A 19,966-nucleotide genomic window follows, 5' to 3' on the forward strand; every position below is an offset into this window, starting at 1 on the left:
GTGTGTGTGTGTGTGTGTGTGTGTGTGTGTGTGTGTGTGTGTGTGTGTATCTCGAAGCCTCCACAACTGACTTCAGAATGCTGTAGACTCTCTAAGCTCGGACAACCAAGTAATGATGTGGACCACCACAGCAGAGCCACAGGATTGTCTTCACAACCCCAAGTCTGTGTTTGGACTTTTCACCCCTTTACTCCCTACCCTGAGCAATCTCTCACCTTTGTTTGACTGAACCCAGAACGTCCTGTAGGATTCCCCCTTTTCCAACTGACTTTGCTCTGTTAGCAGCATGTATTCAAAATATATAGCTCTGGGTCTTTTGTCTCTAGTGTTTCTTTATCACTGGATCCTACTAGGAATCTAGCAGTTGTGTATCCGTTCACCTGCTAAGCATCCTGTTTTTTTCTCGTTTGGTCATCATGAATAAAGCTGCTATAAATGCCTCTATGCAGGGTTTTAAGCTCCTTTGGTTAAAATACCAGTGCCTACTATGTCATGTAAGAGTATGTTCCCCTTTTCAGGAAAACACTAGACCTTCTATCCTCTAAGCAATGGTTTTGCACACCCACCAGCCATGCACGTGAGTGTAAGTAGCTCTTTTCCTTTGAATGGCTGCTTCAATTCCAGCTCCTTCAGGACCCCCTGACCTCTGACTTGGCTCTCCAGAAAGCCCCTCCATTACTGGGTTCATGGGGAATGTGGGTGGTGTTCACAAAAATAGCAGGCATGGTGAAAATGCTATCGTTGATGGGAGAGGGGCGCAGCTGCCTGTTGGAGATTGGTTCTAATGTTTTGATTTAATAGGGAATCTGTGTGCCCAAACACTAAAGGTCCTTGTCTCCAACTGGTTTTTGATCGATCAATAAAGATGTCAACGGCCAATGGCTGGGCAGAGGGAAACGGAGGCAAGACCTTTAGAGTTGTGAGGGCTAGGATGGCGGGAGGGGGCGGCGAGGAAAAGGAGAGATCCTCATGAAGCGGTGGGATACAGATGGAGGTAAGAGCTACAAGAGAGAAAACCAATGAACCGTGTAAGAATAAAGTGCCACTGGCCACTTCCCTGACTGGGCACGGGGCAGCAGGGGAAGGTTTAGGAGTACCCAGCCTTTGAGGTAGCCAAGGCATTTTAAAATTAACTGGCGTACATGTGTGTCTTCCCCTTGAAAACCCCAGATAGCTCCTGGGAGGGTGGGTGTGCTCGTGCACTCACGGCGATCTGCCGGGAGCCAAAGCGGTGTAGCCCGACTCACTGCTACAATATGGCTCTCCGAAGAGGGTGAAGGAGGCAGTCACAAGCCAACAATCACCAGTGCCAGAGGCTGCAGGTACTCAGTCAGGAAAATTCTCCCGTGAGGGAGTGAGGCCTGCCTATGTATGCCTCGACTGTAGACCCCCGGTCTCCAGAACTGTGTAGAATCTCTGTGGTCTTAAACCATCAACTGTGTTGTCACTTCATATGACAGCCACGGGAAACTTGATTGAACGCCATTGTTTATATTTCCATAAAGGGGGAGAGTGGCACACAGAAGATGATCTGCCCGGGGCCATACAGCTCATGTGTGATATGCTGCAGGTTCTGATCCAGACGGTGGGAGACTGAGCTACAAGTCCTGCTTGTCTAGCCAGAGTGTTTTCTTCCACTAGGAGATGGAACATCAACCCTTTGGCCAGGGGCTCTGAGCCAGCATTTGCCTCCTGAGCTCTGGCTCTTCAGGACTGTGTCCCTAGCTTTCCCAGCCTGACTCTAGAAAGCTCTCCAAGTCAGTGGAGAGGGCTGGAGGGTGGGAGGGGAGCTGTGTAAGAGGATCTAGATGGCAGTGGTGGGAAGGAAGGGACTCATGCAATGATGACTTTGGCTGGACTTTGACCCTAGTTTTTCTAAGTCTTGGGAATTTCCCAGGTCACAGGGTCTGATGGTTTATGCTAACAAGGTGACTCACATTAGGTCCCCTGGAAAGTTTATACTACAGTGACCACAGATGGAAACTGCCTCAGATGGACGAATAATGTATTGACAGGCAGGGGCCTTGCCTAGCCTCTGGGGCTCAGAGAGCAGAAAGTCTGAGATGGATCTCACAACCCACGCACATCAATCCCACCTGCAGAACGAAAGCCCAAGCAGGGAGGCTTTTATGAGCTTTCTCGGTTGGCAACACTCTGGGTATCACTATAAGACAATGTGCCAGCAACTAACTAGCATGTCCAGAAAGTGGCAAATCTCGACTCATGGGATAGGACCAGAAAGCTGTGCATCTGGGATCCTGACTGATTTCAACCAGTATAAATATGCTATAGAAAAATCATAGTTCTGTGTATAGCACTTTCCTGAGTCCTGTGAGACATTGCTATTGAACCCAAATGGGTCATAGGAGGTCTTGAATTTATATTCAGTGGATCACAGGTGAGTGTCCTTGGGATCCCAATCTTACAAAGAAGTTCTGAAGGGATGACAGGCTTGAAGCAGTCTGAAGCAGGACCCTGTGAAGTTCTGATCAACTCTGGGACCTCTTGACTTCCGACTAACTTCTCAAGACCCCTATGGTCTTGGCTTCTGACAGTGAAGATGTCAGCTCCTCCGCTCTGACAGCTTCTTCCCCTCATGGCTTCACTATATGCACCTCAGTCAAATAAGAGATTGCAGGGCTCAGCACAGTGCCCCCCCAGCCATCACTGCCCCCTCAGCACTTCTGCTGCCAGCACCAGGAGGAAAAGGTGTGGTTTAAGATCTCCCTCCTCCTTCTTTGCAGCCACACTCTCTAACATTCAGACAGGGACCTTGAATTTTAAGCAAACGAGAAAACATCTGTGCAGCCCAGGAGCTGTAAAGCCAGATCCCCGTTGTTGGGCTTCTAGTCTGTGGGTTTGAGACTTGGAGAACGGCAGGTTGTACAGGTGAGAAAGCCGTACTGGGGGGGTGGGGGGGTAGTCATAGATGGTCCAGCCTACGCCAGCAAGCCTGACAACTGGGTTTAACCCCTCGGACCCACATGGTGGAGGGACGCACACCTCCTCCCAGTTGTCCTCTCACCACACACACACACACACACACACACACACACACACACACCATACACAGCATCACGTGCCTATAATCCCATTGCTAAGGAGACAGAGACAGAAGAAGCCCTGAGGATTGCTGGGCTGCTGTCCAGCTGAATTTGTTGTTTGTTCCCAGGTCAGTGAGAGACACTATCTCAAAAACTAAGGTGGAGAGGGATTGAGAGGACACCTTACGTCAACATCTGGCCTGCTCGTGCACTCACACACACAGATGTGCACCCACAAACTCATACAGGCACACAGAGAGTGACAAGACAGACGGTGCGGTGTTCGTGGTTGATTTAACAGTGCCTATATGGTCATAATTAAGCATTCCCTAGAATCCTTGTGGAGCTTACAGCAGGCACATAACAACTTTAACTAATCAAGGTTCTAGCGTCCCTTTACAAATCAAAAGCAACAACACACTACGTTTCACCCACCGAGCTTGCAACCAAGTACACACAAGTATACAAGTCTCTGAAGAGAGTGGGGTAGAGAGCAGATAAGTCTGGCTGGGAGCTGGTCACGGTCGGTACTCAGAGGGCGCAGCCTGGGACTTGGTTAGACTGCAATGTTCGCTCTACTGCATACGTACTTGTCGTTTCCACAGCCAAAAAGAAGACATGAAGGAGAAGGGAAGATTGAGAGAAAACCCACATTTGTATGGTCTTCATGTTAGGCATGCAATAAGCCTCGGGCTTTCTGTGAGGCCAGTAACCCAAGTGCTAACACTGGTGTCATTCATGGTAACAAATCTATTACAGTATGTCACTCATCCACAGTGGCTATACATCTTCCATCTTTCAGTTAGCGTTGTGATCTAAGGTAGATGTAGAAGCAAGCCACAGCCTCCACTGAGCTCAGCTAAGCACCTGAAGCTGGCTTTTCTGTCCCCTTATTTCTGGACTGACCCCCCCCCCAACCTCTTCTGAGCACACTTGCTGATAGGTGAGACCTCAAGGCAAAGATGACTTAGCAATATATATCATAAGGCAAAGATGACTTAGCACTATATATCATAAGGCAAAGATGACTTAGAACTATATATCATAAGCACACCTCTGCCCTTTCCTCTGCCTGCCCTCAGAATAAGGCACCAACCAGCTTTATCTAGACAGACTACAATGGTGGTCGGTCTGGGTTCTCCCCCCAATCCCCAGCACTTCAGTTCCCCAGAAACCTCATTGATGATGCTGGGTCAGTGCACTATTGAAAGAACTGAAGACTCCACATTTCTCCCAGGGCGCAGGGAACAGTCATTCTCTGGGTCTATGAACCACATTTGAAGCAGTGAACCTCGAGGCAGAGCCACTACCAAAGTTCCTCTGGGTCTGTTTCACCAGAGAATAAACAAAAAATATAGGGGGATGGAGGACCCGACCAGAAAGGACCAGTCACCTCCTCCTCTTGTGACCTAGGCTGAGGTTAACTTGGGTCTGTGCTTGAAGAGAAGCAAGCAAATGAACCTGGAGACAGCTGCGGACAGATCTCATATGCAATCTGATAGGGATTGGCTGGGCTCTGTCTAAAACAGCATCTACCACCCTGAGTCACACACCCAGCTGTAAACAGATCACCAAAGGCCACCACGGCCACAGCACTGAGATACTGGCTTGCAAGGCGGGAGCACAAGAAAGCAGATGCAGTATTGGCTGTAGGCTCTTATAGCCCCCACCCACCCATCCCTGCCCACCACCCACCCACTCCCACTCTATGAAGGTTGCTTATTCTTCCAGGCCACAGCTCAGTTTAAGAGATTTTTTAGTCTACAAATCCTCAAAAACTATTTGCATTACTTTAGTCCTCAGCAGATGAGCAGTCTGTGTTTATTAATATTACCCTCATTACCCAAATTTATCAGTAAGTAGATAATGACTTGCAATAGCTCTCATAAATACCTTGAGAAGCTCTGCTTTGAACTGGAACCACCTGGTTTACTCAAGTTTATGTTCCCATGTACACAGCAAGCACTGGTCCTAAGAGAAGCAGAGTACAGCACGGAACGAGACAGCACATGGAACTGGAAGAAGGGAGCAGACGTTTCCAAGGCCTTCGAGGCACTGACAGCTTGAAAACAAGACCAACCTCCATCCAGGTTGCTCCTCTCACCCAAGAACACTGATTGTATGCCTCTACCTACCAACCGCATCCATCAAACATCTAAATTGGCAAATACGTGCAAACATGTCTCAAGTGTGTGAGGTAACTCCTTGCAGGAAGGGTCTCAGGCCATTTGCTGAGCAGCTGACCACTTTGGGTATGACGCATTTGCAATAGTCTATTATTCGAAGATAAAATATATTTACAACTTTCCCAAGCAATGTAATCTATTCAGCTGTGGTGTCTTAAGGAGAACTCTCACTGGCCAGGCACCTTGGCACACACTTTTAATCACATCACTCAGGAGGCAGAGACAGGAGGATCTCTATGAGTTCGAAGCCAGCCTCTTCTACAAAATAAGCTCCAGGACAACCAGGGCTACAGAAAGAAATCCTGTCTCACCCCCACTTCTACCCCACCCCCACCCACCCCCCAAAAAACTTTCACAGGCCTGAGATGCAGAAGTACTTTCCAGCACATTCTGACTTTCCAGCACATTCTGTGTTTAAATGACCACAAGTTTCAGAGTCAACAAGAAATCTAACCGCTTTTCATGAGGTACAAACTCCATGAGAGGACTAATCATTTCTGACAGTTTTGTTTTCCAAAGCTTCTAACACAAAAGAAAGCATGCGTCTAGCCAACCTAAATTCTTGCTACTTAAAACCACAAACTCTCTCTCTCTCTCTCTCTCTCTCTCTCTCTCTCTCTCTCTCTCACACACACACACACACACACACACACATATGCACGCGCACACACCTTGAAACCCTACTAAGTTAATGTCTTCAAGCAACACAGGGGTAAAAAAGACATTTGGTTATAAAAGCATACGAAAGTATTTTTCTCCGAATTCAAAAAGCACCTTATGCAAAGCAAGAGCCCTAGTTACTTGGCATCTCCACAAAAGGAAGCCAATTCTTTAGCAAAGTCTCTAAACCGGCAGTCCACACACTAAGTCTGGGCCTTTCCCTTTTGTGACGTCTCTACTGTCTGAGAGAGTTAGAGGTGAGCCCTGACTAAGCATCATGCACTCCCCTCACCTTCCTCCTAATCCCAGCTGAACCCAGAGATGCATCCTCCACATTTCTGCCCAAGCAACTTTCTCCTCTGCCCAGGCCATCCATCGGGCTGCCCTGCCAATCATTATGCAGCAGGAACATTATTCCACTCTTTATTTCTGTCTTCTACACATGATGATGTTCTAGCATCTTAAATCCTTCTCCAGCCGGGGAGAGGCTAACCACAATGGAGCTAGCCAGCTCTTGAAGAAAGTGAAGGTCCAACAGGAACGTGCCTTGGATAGCTACAAACCCAAAAGGCACAGAACCAGACCACTGTCCTGATTCAACACAGCCTGTCCACCCCGTAGCCGCATCCCTCTCCGTGAGTCGTCCCAGAGCCAGATGCTAGGCAAACAGGGGGCTCTCCTGATAGCTTACAAGAACAATACAGCTCACCGATCCTAACCTGCTCTGCTTCCCTTTCTGTCCTGACCTGGAAATTCGACCACAGGTATAACCTACATCCCTCCCTTTCTGTCTCCTGATCATACTGGTGTCACCCAGGTGGCTCTGCACTATGCCTCTAAGCCTGTGAGAGCACTGACTTTATGTTCGGGTCTCTCCTGGTTCTCCTCCAATAGACTCACATGATGCTTTGCGAGAGAATGCCCCCTATCGGCTCATACTTTTGAATAACTGGTCTCCAGTTGATGGATCTATTAAAGAAGGGTTAGGAGGTGTGGCCTGGTTGGAGGATGTGTGTCCCTAGGAATGGATTTTGAGGTTTCAGAAGCCCATGCCAGTCCCATTTAGTTCTCTCTGCCTCAGACTTGTGGATCAAGATGCGAGCTCTCAGCTACAACAACAGGGATGGTCTACCTGCCTGCATGCTCCCCACCAGGGAACCACAAGCAGGAACCACAAATTAATTCTCTCCTCTGCAAGTTGCTTTGGTCATTTGCTTTGCCCTTCGTGTCTTGTCAGTCACAGCAACTGACGCGCTGTGACTAAGCGCGCTGGCTAGAGTGTCTGTCACATAAAGGAGCACAGGACAACTGGTTCTCCATGCAGTGTTGGGGAGTCAAGCTCAGTGCCTTGCTTGTGCACGACACGCAAGACCCTCTGCATTCCCGCCAGACTCCCCTTTTAGATTCTAATGTTTCAGGCCCCGCGAGAGCATTTTTGACTCAGAGACTTTGTTTCTCAGCCTAGGCCACCCTATAATTCAGAATTATTATTTTAAAAATGGAATAAAGCCTAGAGAAGAAGAGTACTTAGCTCTGTATGCTACGGATTAACTATAAGTACGACAAAATGCTGCCAATGTAGTTGCGCCCAAGTTTTCATTTAACGTTTACGATGCCACCCTGAACTCTTAGGAGAAAAGACAAATGGCTAAACAGATAAGCGCCGCTCTGAGGTCGGACTCTGGTCACTCCCTGTGCGGCACAGCTGAGCTTGCTAAAGCTCCGGAAGCAGTAGGCAGAGTCCGCCAGGACCTCACCTGCTCTACAGCAAAACTGAAGGCGCGACCCAAACCCCGGCCGTCCTCTCACTAGCTTAGAACATGACACCCAATCTCCACGCAGATTACCTGCACTTTCCTACAGCCAAGTACACTCCCAAGCACACCACCTCTCTGGTCAAGGCACTGTGGAAAACCTGTGGCCAGGACTCCAGACCTGGAATGAGCTTTGTGACCAATGCTCTGACAACCAGAAACAACTGTACTTCAAAATACAGGCTCTGGACAGGGTACTCTATGACAACCTTGAGGACCCACTTAGAGCCTAACATTTCTATCATCGAGTGTTAAAGGGGAGAGAGAATTACAAGCCACAGGCTTTTCTGGTGGGCAGTCCTGTGTCAGTGAGGCAGAACTGAGGAAAATTCCAGGCGAGCCAGTTCACGCTTTGAAGCATCGGGGCAGTTACAAACATACCAACCCTCAGCCAGAATAGCCGCAGATTCGGAGAACAAAAAAATCCTTTGACCAGTCTCCCTCGGCCATCTACGAAAGGGTTTATGTGGTAGGAAATAAAGAGAAGAGGAAAAATTCTACAATGAACTTCGGGGCATTTTCTGAAATGGCTTTCATTAAATTAACAACAACAACAAACAACAACAATGACGATGCCCTTCTCCAATTTCATTGTAAAATACTCCACAGAGCCACAACTGCACACAGAGTTGGAAAAACTGAAGCAACTAAGGAGGTCACAAACAGGGCCTGCCAGACAGAAGCAATGGGGTGAAGGAGATCTCGAAAACAGGGTATGTCAAGCAGAAGCAATGGAGCGAAGGTCACCTTGACTCATGCTTGAGCTGCCATCCCCAGGCCTGCTTGCCTAGTCCCCACCCGCCATGCACCACCAAATCCAGCTTTCTGAATATCATCTCCAAGCTAACCAGAGGGAACTCTAGCCAGGCTTCTGGTCCAGTGTGCCTGTGCCTTACTGGAAAGAGGAGGTGGACACCACAGACGCAGCCCCCCACCCGCCTGGGACAAGAACTGTGGAAGACACTCCTAACCCACAAGAGGCAGAACTACCCATGCTGAGTCCTTTCAAGTTCACCCCTAGGGCCCCTAGGGTTAGGGCCCTCAGCCACCCCACCGCCACAGCACGGGATAGCAAGTACTCCTGCATCTCATTTCTTCTCCAGGAAGCTGAAGGCAGGGCTCCAGGAAGCTGGAATCGTAGCAATTCATTGGAATTGACGCCTTAAGCATGTTCTGTGCGAAAGGCTCTTTCCAAGGGTTCTAGACCGCAGATTATGGTCTCTATGCAGCTCACATTCCAGGATACTGAAGACAGCCAGGCTCAGAAAGACAGGTTCTACACAGTAAACCAACAGGGAGCCACAAGGCAGAGGTGTGGGCGTGGGAGGAATAGCTTAGACAGCAAGAGACAGGGCTCCCTAAATGATAAACTGGGGGTCAGCGTGTCCCAATCAATGACAGCACAGAGAGCAGAAGCCCTGCGGTCCACTGCATTCTCGGGAAGTTCTTACCAACCCACGTGTGCTGACTGTGTTGGGTAGAGAGCATTAAGCTGTCCCAAGGACGGGAGAGAGCGGAGCTGGGAGAAGCAAGGGGAGTCGGGAAACAAACCTGCAGGAAAACATCAAACGTGACTTCCCTCGTCCTCATCCAGGCTACAGGATGAACCGGAGAGAAGATACTATTCCAGGGCCCTACCAGCAGCTGACTGAGACGGATGCAGATATTCACAGCCAACCACTGAACTGAGGCAGGGATGCCTAGGGAAGAGTTAGGGGAAGGACTGAAGGAGCTGAGGGGATTGCAACCCCATAGGAAGAACAACATCAACTAACCCAGACCCCTGGGAGCTCCCAGGGACTAAGCCATCAACCAAAGAGCACACATGGGCTGGCCTGAGGCACCTTTCTTCCCGCACCCCATACCCTGCACATATGTGGCAGAGGACCACCTTCTCTGACCTCAGTGGGAGAGGATGTGCCTAATCCTGTAGAGACCTGAGGCTCCAGGAAGGAGGATGCCCCTCTCAGAGACAAAGGGGGAGGGGGAGGGGATGAAGCACTACAGGACAGAGTACCTTACCAGGAAGGGGAGCAACGTCTGGAATGTAAATAAATAAATTAATTTAAAAAATACTACTTCATGGTGGGTAGAGAGATGACTCAGCCGTGATTCTCAGCACACACATGGCAACTCACACAGGGCTACAACTCCAGTTCCAGGGGATCTAATGTCCTCTTCTGGCTTCTACAGGCAATGCACATGCATACCACACATGGTGCACAGACATACATGTAGACAAAATACCCATACACATTTAAAGGCAATAACAAAACAAGACCCTAACTCAAATGAGAACATGACCAAGAAGGAAGGACTGTTCGACCAGAGCAAACCCACCCCGAACCTCCAGGCTCTCAGACATGAAGTTCCCACACACCAAAGGGAAGAAAATACCAAGTAAGAGTCTCTTCCGTCAAATGCTGTAAAACTGTGTTCAGGACATGAGATTCAAGTCATTTTATCTCTCTTGCCTGGTTAAGACTTTTATGCAAATGTTTTACACACACACACACACACACACACACACACACACACACAAGCCCTGATTTGCACAAAGGCTCACTGCTTGTACCTTTTCTCTTTGGAGCATTGCCCCTCCCCGCCTTCATTACCTGTGTGCAGGTTTTCAGACTACCCAACAGTGAGGCTGGACCCCAGCCAAGGGGAAATGACAGCCACAATCTGCATTACAATAAAATCTAAATGCACTTCCTGTCCATCTGTGTTTGTCCTCCGGGGAGCACTCTCTTGATCAAAAGGACAGCTAGTCTTGTCTGGACACTTGCACTGGAGTGTGGTCTCCACTCCTAACATCGGAATCCACTGCCCGACTCTGCCTCCTGAGCAGACCCCAGGCTTCAGGACTCTCCCAGGTCCGGTGTCTCATACTGCCCACCGCAGGACACAGGCAAGTGTTGGCACCAGACATGACACCCCAACAGAACAGCCAGGTGGTTCAGCTAACTAAGAACACAGAGACCTTCGGTCCCAGAGGCCTCCCGGCCTCTCAGGGTGTCTTTGAAACCTGGACACTTGGCAGTTCCCCTAAGTTTGGCTGTGTGCTGGGCTTGCCGGGCCTCGGGCCTCTAAAGCCAGCTGCTTACTTCCAACCACTGGCCAAACTCACCCCCGCCCACCCACTCCCCAACCCCCACCCCACCCTCACCCCCTGGCTCCAGGATACAGGACCACACATGGATGTCTTAGGTACCTGTCAACAACATCACCACCCCCATGTTCCACGGACCCTCACTGCTGACCGATTCAGATGACTACTATAAACAGTCAGCCATTATCCGACATAAAATAAGCAGTGGTTGTATTAGTTCATTTTTGAGGATACCTGCTCAAAAAGCACTCAGTTGCCACTTATTGTTAACCCTGGTAAAGCATAGATCAGATAGCTACATTATCCTGCCCACAGGTCAGAATGCAAGCCCCAAAGCCAAGGGGAGGATTTTGACAAGGATGCTCCCAAGAACGCCTGGGCCACCTGGTAGGAGTGAAAGAAGGATTTTTAAGAGAGTAAGGGAAAGCTGGTCCACACCTTTAACCCCAGCATTTAGGAGGGGAAGGCAAAAAGATCAGGTCAAAGCCAGGCTCAGCTACATATCAAGTTCATGGCCGCCTAGAAGACATAGAGAGAAGGAAGGGAGGGAGGGAGGGAGGGAGGGAGGNATATCACTAAAAGTTTTCATTTAAAGACTCATGAGAAATTAGATTGAGAGCTGTTCAGGTCATTCTATGAAGGTTGCATGTGATTGTGTGTGTGTGTGTGTGTGTGTGTGTGTGTGTGTGTGTGTGTATTGTGTTTCTGTAGACAGGGGTACAAACATACCTAAATGTAAGCAGAAGACACTGGAGAATGCATGTTACTTTGAAATTAGAAGATAAGAAGACAGAGAAACAAACCTGGACAAAATGCTTAAGGTCAGCCAGGCTTCAATCAAGTCATAGCCATTTCATGCTAATTGAAAATCCCAGACCAGGTACTTACACAACAAACACTGGTCTCTGAGACCAGGAATTAGTATGGTTAGGGGCACTGGATCAATCCCTTGTCTTATCTTCCAGCTAGGAGCCTTCTCACTGTGCCCTCACATGGCCTTCATTGGGACATCCACTGACAAGGTGATTTTAGTGATATCTACATGCATTTCATTTGTTTGTCATGATAATATTTTTATAAGGAAGCCCCTTTTCAAATTTTCTTTGAGTTAATCATTCATTTGATGTTCAAGAAATATTATCATTGAGAGTGCTGTGTGCAGCCATAGACCTTGGAGAACTCGGCAAGGGAAAAGAAAACTATACAGCTCATGTCCTCATAGAGGTAGCGCCTCAAGGGGAAAGGGAGAGAGAGAATAAACAAACTAAGAAAGGAAGATAGAAGGGAGGGAGCAAGGGAGGGGGGGAGGGAGGGAGGGAGGGAGGGAGGGAGGGAGGGAAGGAGGGAGGGAGGAGGTTGGTTAGCTCTCATCTCAGGTAACCATCCACTCCCATGGTCCTTGGATTTCATGGTCAAGCAGGGCAGGATTGTCTTCCTCCTTTGTGGGGGAGGGGCAAGGGGAGAGAGGCTGTCGAAGTGACCACTTCCTTTTAAAAGGAGGAGTAATGGTTGGGGTGTGGCTCCATGGTAGGGTGCTCTGCCAGCATTCGGAAGTCCTTAGGTATAATCCTTAACACAACACACACGCAGACAGACAGACAGACAGACACACACACACATACACATACACACACACACACACACACACACACACACACAAAGCATGAGCATCACATGAGAGCACAGACCCACAGGAGACTCCCGTACACAAAGCACTGACCCTTCCCCCTACCATCAAAACAGACGCCAAATCTCTTAGGAATCTGGCAACGGTGAGAAGTTGAGTTTGGCCTGAACAGCAAGCTGTTTGTGCAGTGTGGTGTGTATGCTTCAGGAACTGCACTTTGGGGGGACCTGGGGCGGGACAGCACATTTTGTACACAGTAAACCACCCACCACACCCCTCAGGAAGCTGTTCCCTGACTGTACGGACTGTGCATGTAGCCCACTCAGAAGCGTGTCTCTCTCCCAGCCTTGGACTTGGAGCTGCTGCTGCTGCTGCTGCTGCTGCGGCTGGGAACTGGGCACCCAGCCCGCCCGTCCCTTTTGTTCAGGCTGCGGCTTGGTGGCACCTCAGCCTCTGAGCCACAGTGTCCTCAGCTGGAGACAGAAGACTGCTAACGGCAAACCCGGCGCCCGGCAAACCACTAACCAGGTTATGGATGGCACTCTCCCTTCTCTCAGGAAAGCTGCCTGCAAGGTCTGCATCTCTTGCAGATCTCCGAAGCCACTCCTGCGGGGTAAGAAGCCCTGACTTCAGAGGAAAGGTGACCCACAACCTAAAGCCCAGACAGTCTCACTGGGCACGGGATTCTGTGGATGTTGGAACACAGATCATTTTGCTGGGTGTGAAGGAAGGAAAAAAGATTTATTTATTTTATGCATATGAGTCCACTGAAGCTATACAGACGGCTGTGAGCCTTCATGTGGTTGTTGGGATTGAATTTTGAACCTCTGCTCTCGCCGGTCAATTCTGCTTGCTCATTCCCTGCTCACTCTGGCCCAGAGATTAATTTATTATTATATGTAAGTACACCATAGCTGTCTTCTGACACACAAGGAGAGGGCATTAGATCTCATTGCGGGTGGTTGTGAGCCACCATGTGGTTGCTGGGATTTGAACTCAAAACTTTCGGCAGAAGCAGTCAGTGCTCTTACCCGCTGAGCCATCTCACCAGCCCAAAGGAAGAAAGGAAGAAAAAAAAAAAAAAGCCTGGAGTACAGAGACGGGAGACGCCTGTGTCAGAGAAGGCCTACGTAAGTAAGGCCCAGCGAGGAAGTCTGGCTGACACTTGCCCACTGCCAGTGCCAGTCCCTGGGGAGATGCAGGACACACAGGGACACAGGGCCAGGCTGCTTCTTGCCTAAGACTCCAAATTACTCCTCAGGAGGGACGCTGCAGGCACCACACTTACTACTGGGATCCTTAAATTTTTCATTCAAGTTCAGCTTTCTCTTCCCTTCAAATGCTTACCAGGAAATCTACAAACCAGAGAGAGAAGCAATGAAAAGCACATGGAGCGTTGTTCTGGAGACCCTAACACTGTGGCATCTGGCAGCCTTCCACAGGGACGCACAATAGCTTCAAGGTCATCTAAAGTTGGCCAGTCAGGGTTTGAAGGGACCATAAAAAAAAACCCCTCATGGCTGCCGGCCTTTCCCACATCCTGATAATGTTCAGTACTAGTAGTGGACACTTAGGCACCTTGTTTTGCCCTTAAAAAAAAAAAAGTCAATTCCCAGAAATCAAAGGCCATTAACTCCCTCTCCCATGCCCCTAAGCTAGCCGCTCTGTGGGAATCCCTTCCGGCTGCACCTTATCCTTCCTGGAAGGGACTCTTAGAAAATGTCACTCCTCCTCACAAGTAAGGAGTCCCTCCCAAGGAGCAGAGAGGCTGAGGCCACTCTGCGGAATTTCCCTTCAAAAGCCTTCATCTTGCTAGCTGGGCAGTTGGTAGCAGAAGTGGCCAGCCATCCACCAGAGAGAGAGAAGAGAGGTCCTGTTTTGGCTTAACCCAAGGGACTAGTCTTCCCTTTACAAACACTTTCAGGAAAAACAAGTATGTGCTATATACTTAAAGGAGCAAGGAGAGAGGATTTGGAGGCAGCCAAAGAGAACAATGGAGGCATCTCTCTCTTTTGTCACTGCTAATATCGGATCCCTCAAGGACTCCACTGGGGTTTTCCCCAAAGCAAAGCAGTCTGGGGCATTTGCATGTGGAAGAGAAACTGCAGAGTATGAGCCCATGTTGGTTCATAGTCTGGAAGAACACAAAAAAGCAAACACCGGACAGCCTCCTGCCAAAGACACACCCCACCGGTGCCGGGGGACCAAGACCAACAACAACAGTGTCCCAAGTTCAAAAGCTATAATTTGCTTAGAACACGGAGACTGCTTGTCCTAGAGCCAGAGCATGCTTTCCTGCTTCATGTTAATCCACAACGGCGTTCTGAAGGGTTTATGGGAGTCGGTTCCACATCGGAAGACATTCTGGAATTACAGCTGAACCCAACACGTGAACTCTGAAGGGAAAGGGAAGGGAAACCGTATGGTGAGAGCTGCCGAGACAGGGGGAGAATCTCAGGCACGCTCAGCGGACAGGGGGCAGGTTAGAACAACAGCCCCGGCTAAGGACAACGGGACACTTCATGTATCTGTGACTTCTGGGAGGCATGCGGATTCCATTCATCTGCCCTGGCTACTGTGAACTATAGTCCAAGCGGCTGCAAACAAAGAGAAAATGACTCCCTCCCAGTTGTAGAAAAGCAAGGTGGCACCTGAGCTGGTTTCTTCTGAGGCTGCTACTTCCTGTTAGGTGTGGTCTCCACCCCTACCCCCCCCCCGCACTCCCACCCCCACCCTGTGTCTTGATGCGATCCACTCTGCTTCCTGGCATCCAAATAAATATCCACGGTATGGAGTGTCCACAAATACAAAGAGGAAATCTGGACCCTAACCTTGAGTTAAAGTTTATCCCAATCAGATAATTCATTCTTAATTACCTATTTTAGAGACCTTATCTCAAAGTACAATCAGTCTACAATACTAGGGGGCTAGGCATTCAACTTAATGGATTCTGGGAGTCCCCTGTCCCGCAGAATAACAAGCGGCAAGGGAGACAGAGCCAGGTCTGTGAAGGAGGAGGGAGAAGACTCTGGATCTAAGATCTGAAACTGGAAGACGGGAAGACATGTGACCAGGGGTCCTCAGAGGTACATTCTCACAGCAGAGGGGTCGCCGACTTGGTGTGGCTATGGTCCATCATGGTCCCTAAATCAGCTAAATAGGTCTCGACCGTGACCGGTGGTTTTGTTGCTTTTTAGTGGCTGGAGGAGAGACAGTGTGCTGCAGGTGTGACAGAGCCAGTCTCATCCCTTGTTAGCATGTGCGTCGAGCGAGGGCTGTGCAGGAGAGAGGGAAATACGGACGTCTTGACTGATTATGTGACATTTTTTTAAAGTGTGCGTGCGTGTGTGTGTGTGTGTGTGTGTGTGTGTGTGTGTGTGTGTGTGTGCCTGGTTCCACCAGGTGCTTATTTAATGCCCAGCTATGAGGTCATCGAAGCAGGCCATGACTCAGTTGGACTAAGGTGCAGAGACGCCCTCATTACCACCACAAGGGCAGCCATTTTTAGTCAAGAGGAGAGGGCAGGGGGGAAGGACTAAGGGAAAAGAGGTCGGGGAAGCAGATGAAGAAAGCCTTCTTCTCTCTTTTTATTTAAAACATGTATTTACTTAAAATAAATCTTATGTGGAGGGGGTGGAGGTCAAAGAGCAGCCTCAGGAGTCGGTTCTCTCCCCATGGTGGGTCATGGACACCATGTGGGGATCTGTTACTGTTACTGTTGTTGTTGTTGTTGTTGTTGTTGTTGTTGTTGTTGTTGTTGTTGTTTTGTTCTGGTGATTGTTTTGGTTTAGGTATGGTTTTGTTTTGAGATAAAATTCTTCTGGCTTCAGGTGCTGGAGTGGTAAGCATGCCCCACACCTGCTTTGCTTTGGTGAAAGGGATCAGAGCTCTGCCTTCTGCGGCTCCTCAACCTTCGGGTGTGCGGTGTGCGGCAATCTCCCGGGAGACTGACCACAGACTGGGGCCTCACTCCAAGAGCTCAGCTCCCCCGCCAGCCTTATGGCCTCAGCATCCGCCCACCTTTGTGGTGGGAGAAGTTCTCTGAGAACCACAGCTGAGGAGCCTATACCTCCCGGTCCAGTAGCCCTAGTTACATGGGATGACAGCACAGACTGACAGTGGCGTGCTCAACTCTGAAAGAGACGCTCCCATCTCCTCCCCCTCCCTTAATTTCAAAATGCTCTGATCTTGAGGACAAGGGACTTCTTCACAGCCCCCTAAGTGGCTATGTCCTCTCCATGGTCTGGGGCTCTTTCCAAGCTGGGTCTTAGGAGAACCCACCCACTACTCCTGGTCACCCTCCCTCAGGCATCTCTCACCGAGAGCAAGCTTTCCAGTCTTGGTGTCCACTTTTCCTCTGTCAGGCCAGCAAGTGTCCAGTGTCAGCCCCACATCTCATGCAGACAAGCAGTAGATTAGATTAACTTCAAGATCTCCAGGTCTAGGGAAGTTAGGTCTTGTTCCGCTGCAGTTTAGCTGTGACCCTGGACAAAGGTCTTTACATCTCCAGCGTTGTAAACATTAACCTATGACTTGGTTTTAGAGTAACGGACATTATTATGAAAGAGGTGAGCCAGCTCAGACCCTGCTGGTGACACAGGTGGCTCACTTGCTCTGCTGCAACTCAGTATTCCCTTCGGGTTAGTGTGCTGGGGTAAGGGGGTGGTTAAACCTGGACACCTGGATGCACTTCAGCAAAGGATGCTGGGCCTGAGCTGACTCTGTTGCTCACAGTCTGCTTCACCCTGGAAAAGAGTAGTATTCACCACTCCAAAGGTTGGTGGTAGAGGTTTCTACTTAGAAGACCCTTACATAGCCCCTACCTAAAATGTGGTTCCCCTGGACAGTAGGATTTCATCCAGCTACAAAGACAAAGTAAATCATGAAGTTTTCAGGAAGATGGATGGGTCTGACTATATTTTATTTAGGTATCCCAGACCCAGAAAGAAAAAACATTGCGTTAGTTTGCTTCTGTTAGTTTACTAAACAAGTGGCGTCTCCAGCCGCATTTCAGCAGTGATGGTAAGAGGCGTGAGCCCTGGACACAGAGCCTGTGCACTGAAGGAATGGTCAGCAAAGGTTGGGAGTGCCTGGGAAACCTCACAGCCACCCCTAGGAGCTACAGGATCAGACAGGGGGGACACTAAGTGGGGCTCGTGCCACTGAGCCCGCCAAATCTCAATGGAGATGGTATCAGAAGCCTCAAGGCAGCGGCCGCTGGCAGCAAGAGCGGCGGTGGCAGAAACAGCAAGGCTGACTGTGTAAAGATAAGGCCTGAGGTGTGCAGGGTAAGGTGGAAGGCTCAGAGAACACCTGCAGTCAAGAGGTGGCGTGGAACCAAGCCATTCCTGCATTCAGGCAACAGGGAGGCGTGGTTGCCAGGTGCCAGGTGCAACGCAGCTTGAGGAAGCAGGAAGTTGGCCAGCAGAAGTCAAATGGTGGAGACCGGCTCACTTTACAGCCAGCCAGGGATGAGGTCGGTATTGGGTTGCTATGATGCCCGCTCTAGACTGGTTTCCCTTCTCCCTCTGTTACCTCACCCAAGCGATACCACACGTCTGGGAATGCCTGCCCCCAGATACATAAATAAATAAATAAATAAATAAATAAATAAATAAATCGATCTTACTTGAATTCTAATATATACATTTTAAAAGAATGAAAAAAATAAATAAATAAAGACACCCAGGGCTGGAGAGATGGCCCAGCAGTGGGGAGTCTGAGGACAGGAATTGAGGGGCCCAGCAGGAATCCACACCCCTGGCTTCCCAGGCACCAGCACTCACTTGCACACACCTATTCACAGAAGCACATAAGTACACATAATTTAAAAAAAAATGCAGGGTGTTGGTGGTGCACACCTTTAATCCCAGAACTCTGGAGGCAGAGGCAAGTGGATCTCTGAGTTCGATTCCGGCCTGGTCTACACAGTGAGTTCCAGGACGGCCACAGCTACATAGAGAAACCCTGTCTCAAAAAAACAAAAACAAAAACTCACAAACAAAAATAATAATAATAAAAACACGTAACACGTAGAAGTAAAACAGGATGCATGCCTTGTATATAGTCTTGTGCACACGGGCTGGCTGATGAAGGATCCTTGAAGAGGTGACATTAACAGGGCTGGTCAATTGGATCTCAGTCACATCCTGACCAATAAAACACTCATAAAGACCTACAGATTAAGAGCAATGTATTCGATGAGCAATTTTATGCTCGTTTTACATAAGAAAATGTATATATTTTTGCATAGCTGGCATTTCCTCTCCATGAGCTCCCTCCAACTTTGGTCTCTATCCATTTACTGAGACCATCACATAGAAACGGGAATACAGGTTGAGGGGATGATCACGGAATCACAGAATACAGAGCGTGCTCTAGGATTAGTAACCTCAGCTCCCAGCTTCACCTTGCCCACCGGATGTTTCCTGCTCTCTCCAGGCTCCCTTTCCTCGCTGTGCGTAAGAGCCAGTCTCCACAAACTGCTCCTATAAGGATCCAATAGCCCACCATCCCCAAGACCCCTGGGACATGGGCCCCTGCCCCCACTGCCACCTGCTGAGCAACACAGGGCTAAGCTCTGTGCAGCCACCGTCCCCACACCTTGAGGTGGGCAAGTCCCGGGAGAGAGGGAGACTCAGAGAAGCCCACTGACCCAGGGTAGGCTGTAGCCTGTGGTTCTTGGCTTTTACTGTCCATCAGAACGGAAGGAGCCTTTTAAAATTATCTACGCCTAGGTGATACTTCCCAAAATTAGGATTCAAACTGGCCTAGGGATGTGCAACCTTGGGTTTTTCTTCAGTTCTCTTTTGTTACGGTTGGGTTTGGCTACCCTGGCAGTTAGCCACAGCGCAGACTGTCAGTGCCAACCAGAAAGAGTTTAACCAGGGCTGGAGCTGCAGTTTGGTACAGAGCAAGTCATCAGCTAATGTGAAGCCCTCTGCTCAATCCCACTGCCACCAAAAGAGAAAAGGAAATGTAGTCAAAACAGGCCGGTAGCCTTCAGAGAAATAATTTCCACCCGCTGGGCGTAGAAGTAGACCTTGGTAATACCACAAGGTAGCTCGAGGCCAGCCTGGGCAAATAAGACCCTATCTCAAAAACCTAGACAAGAAGAAATAATTTCCATCAGTAGACAACTGAAGGAGACAATCTGAGGCTATGAAACCCAACACCGACAGCCAGCCTCCCTTTGTACACAGTAAATCCTGTCAACACGCCAACCCCTTTCCTCATAGGGAATGACCAACCAGGAGACCCGACACCTCTGGACTCCCACGGGGCAGGTGATGTGATCTCTCCTGACACTTGTGGAAAATGTAATCTCCCATACAGTGCTGGCAAGTGGCTTGCCACACCTTGGGGGACACTCTCCAAACCTGTTCCTCTCTAGCGCTCAAAATAAAACCTTTGAATGGCAGCAACAAGCTGCTCAATGCCATGAACAGAAACAGAGATAAAGCAGGACGTTATGTGAGGGCAAACCCTGTAGACTGAGCAGCCAGTGAACTGTTCCACAGATC

The 19,966-nt window shown here is 49.2% G+C and overlaps 1 protein-coding gene across 4 annotated transcripts in view; it reads right to left on the bottom strand.

The window, feature by feature from the left end:
• Nucleotides 1-19,966, bottom strand: part of Abcc4 (ATP binding cassette subfamily C member 4) — a 219,068-nt gene that overhangs the window by 192,066 nt on the left and 7,036 nt on the right. Inside the window, exon 1 of one of the 4 annotated variants that reach the window (XM_029541573.1) lies at nt 16,763-16,915. The exons of the other annotated variants lie outside the window; for them this stretch is intronic. The gene's annotated coding sequence lies outside the window, so the exon portion shown is untranslated. Of the gene's footprint in view, nt 1-16,762; nt 16,916-19,966 lie in introns of those variants that run through there. 4 annotated transcript variants of the gene reach the window in all.

Source organism: Mus pahari, chromosome 8, assembly GCF_900095145.1.
Source record: "Mus pahari chromosome 8, PAHARI_EIJ_v1.1, whole genome shotgun sequence".
NCBI classification, from domain to species: Eukaryota; Metazoa; Chordata; class Mammalia; order Rodentia; family Muridae; genus Mus; species Mus pahari.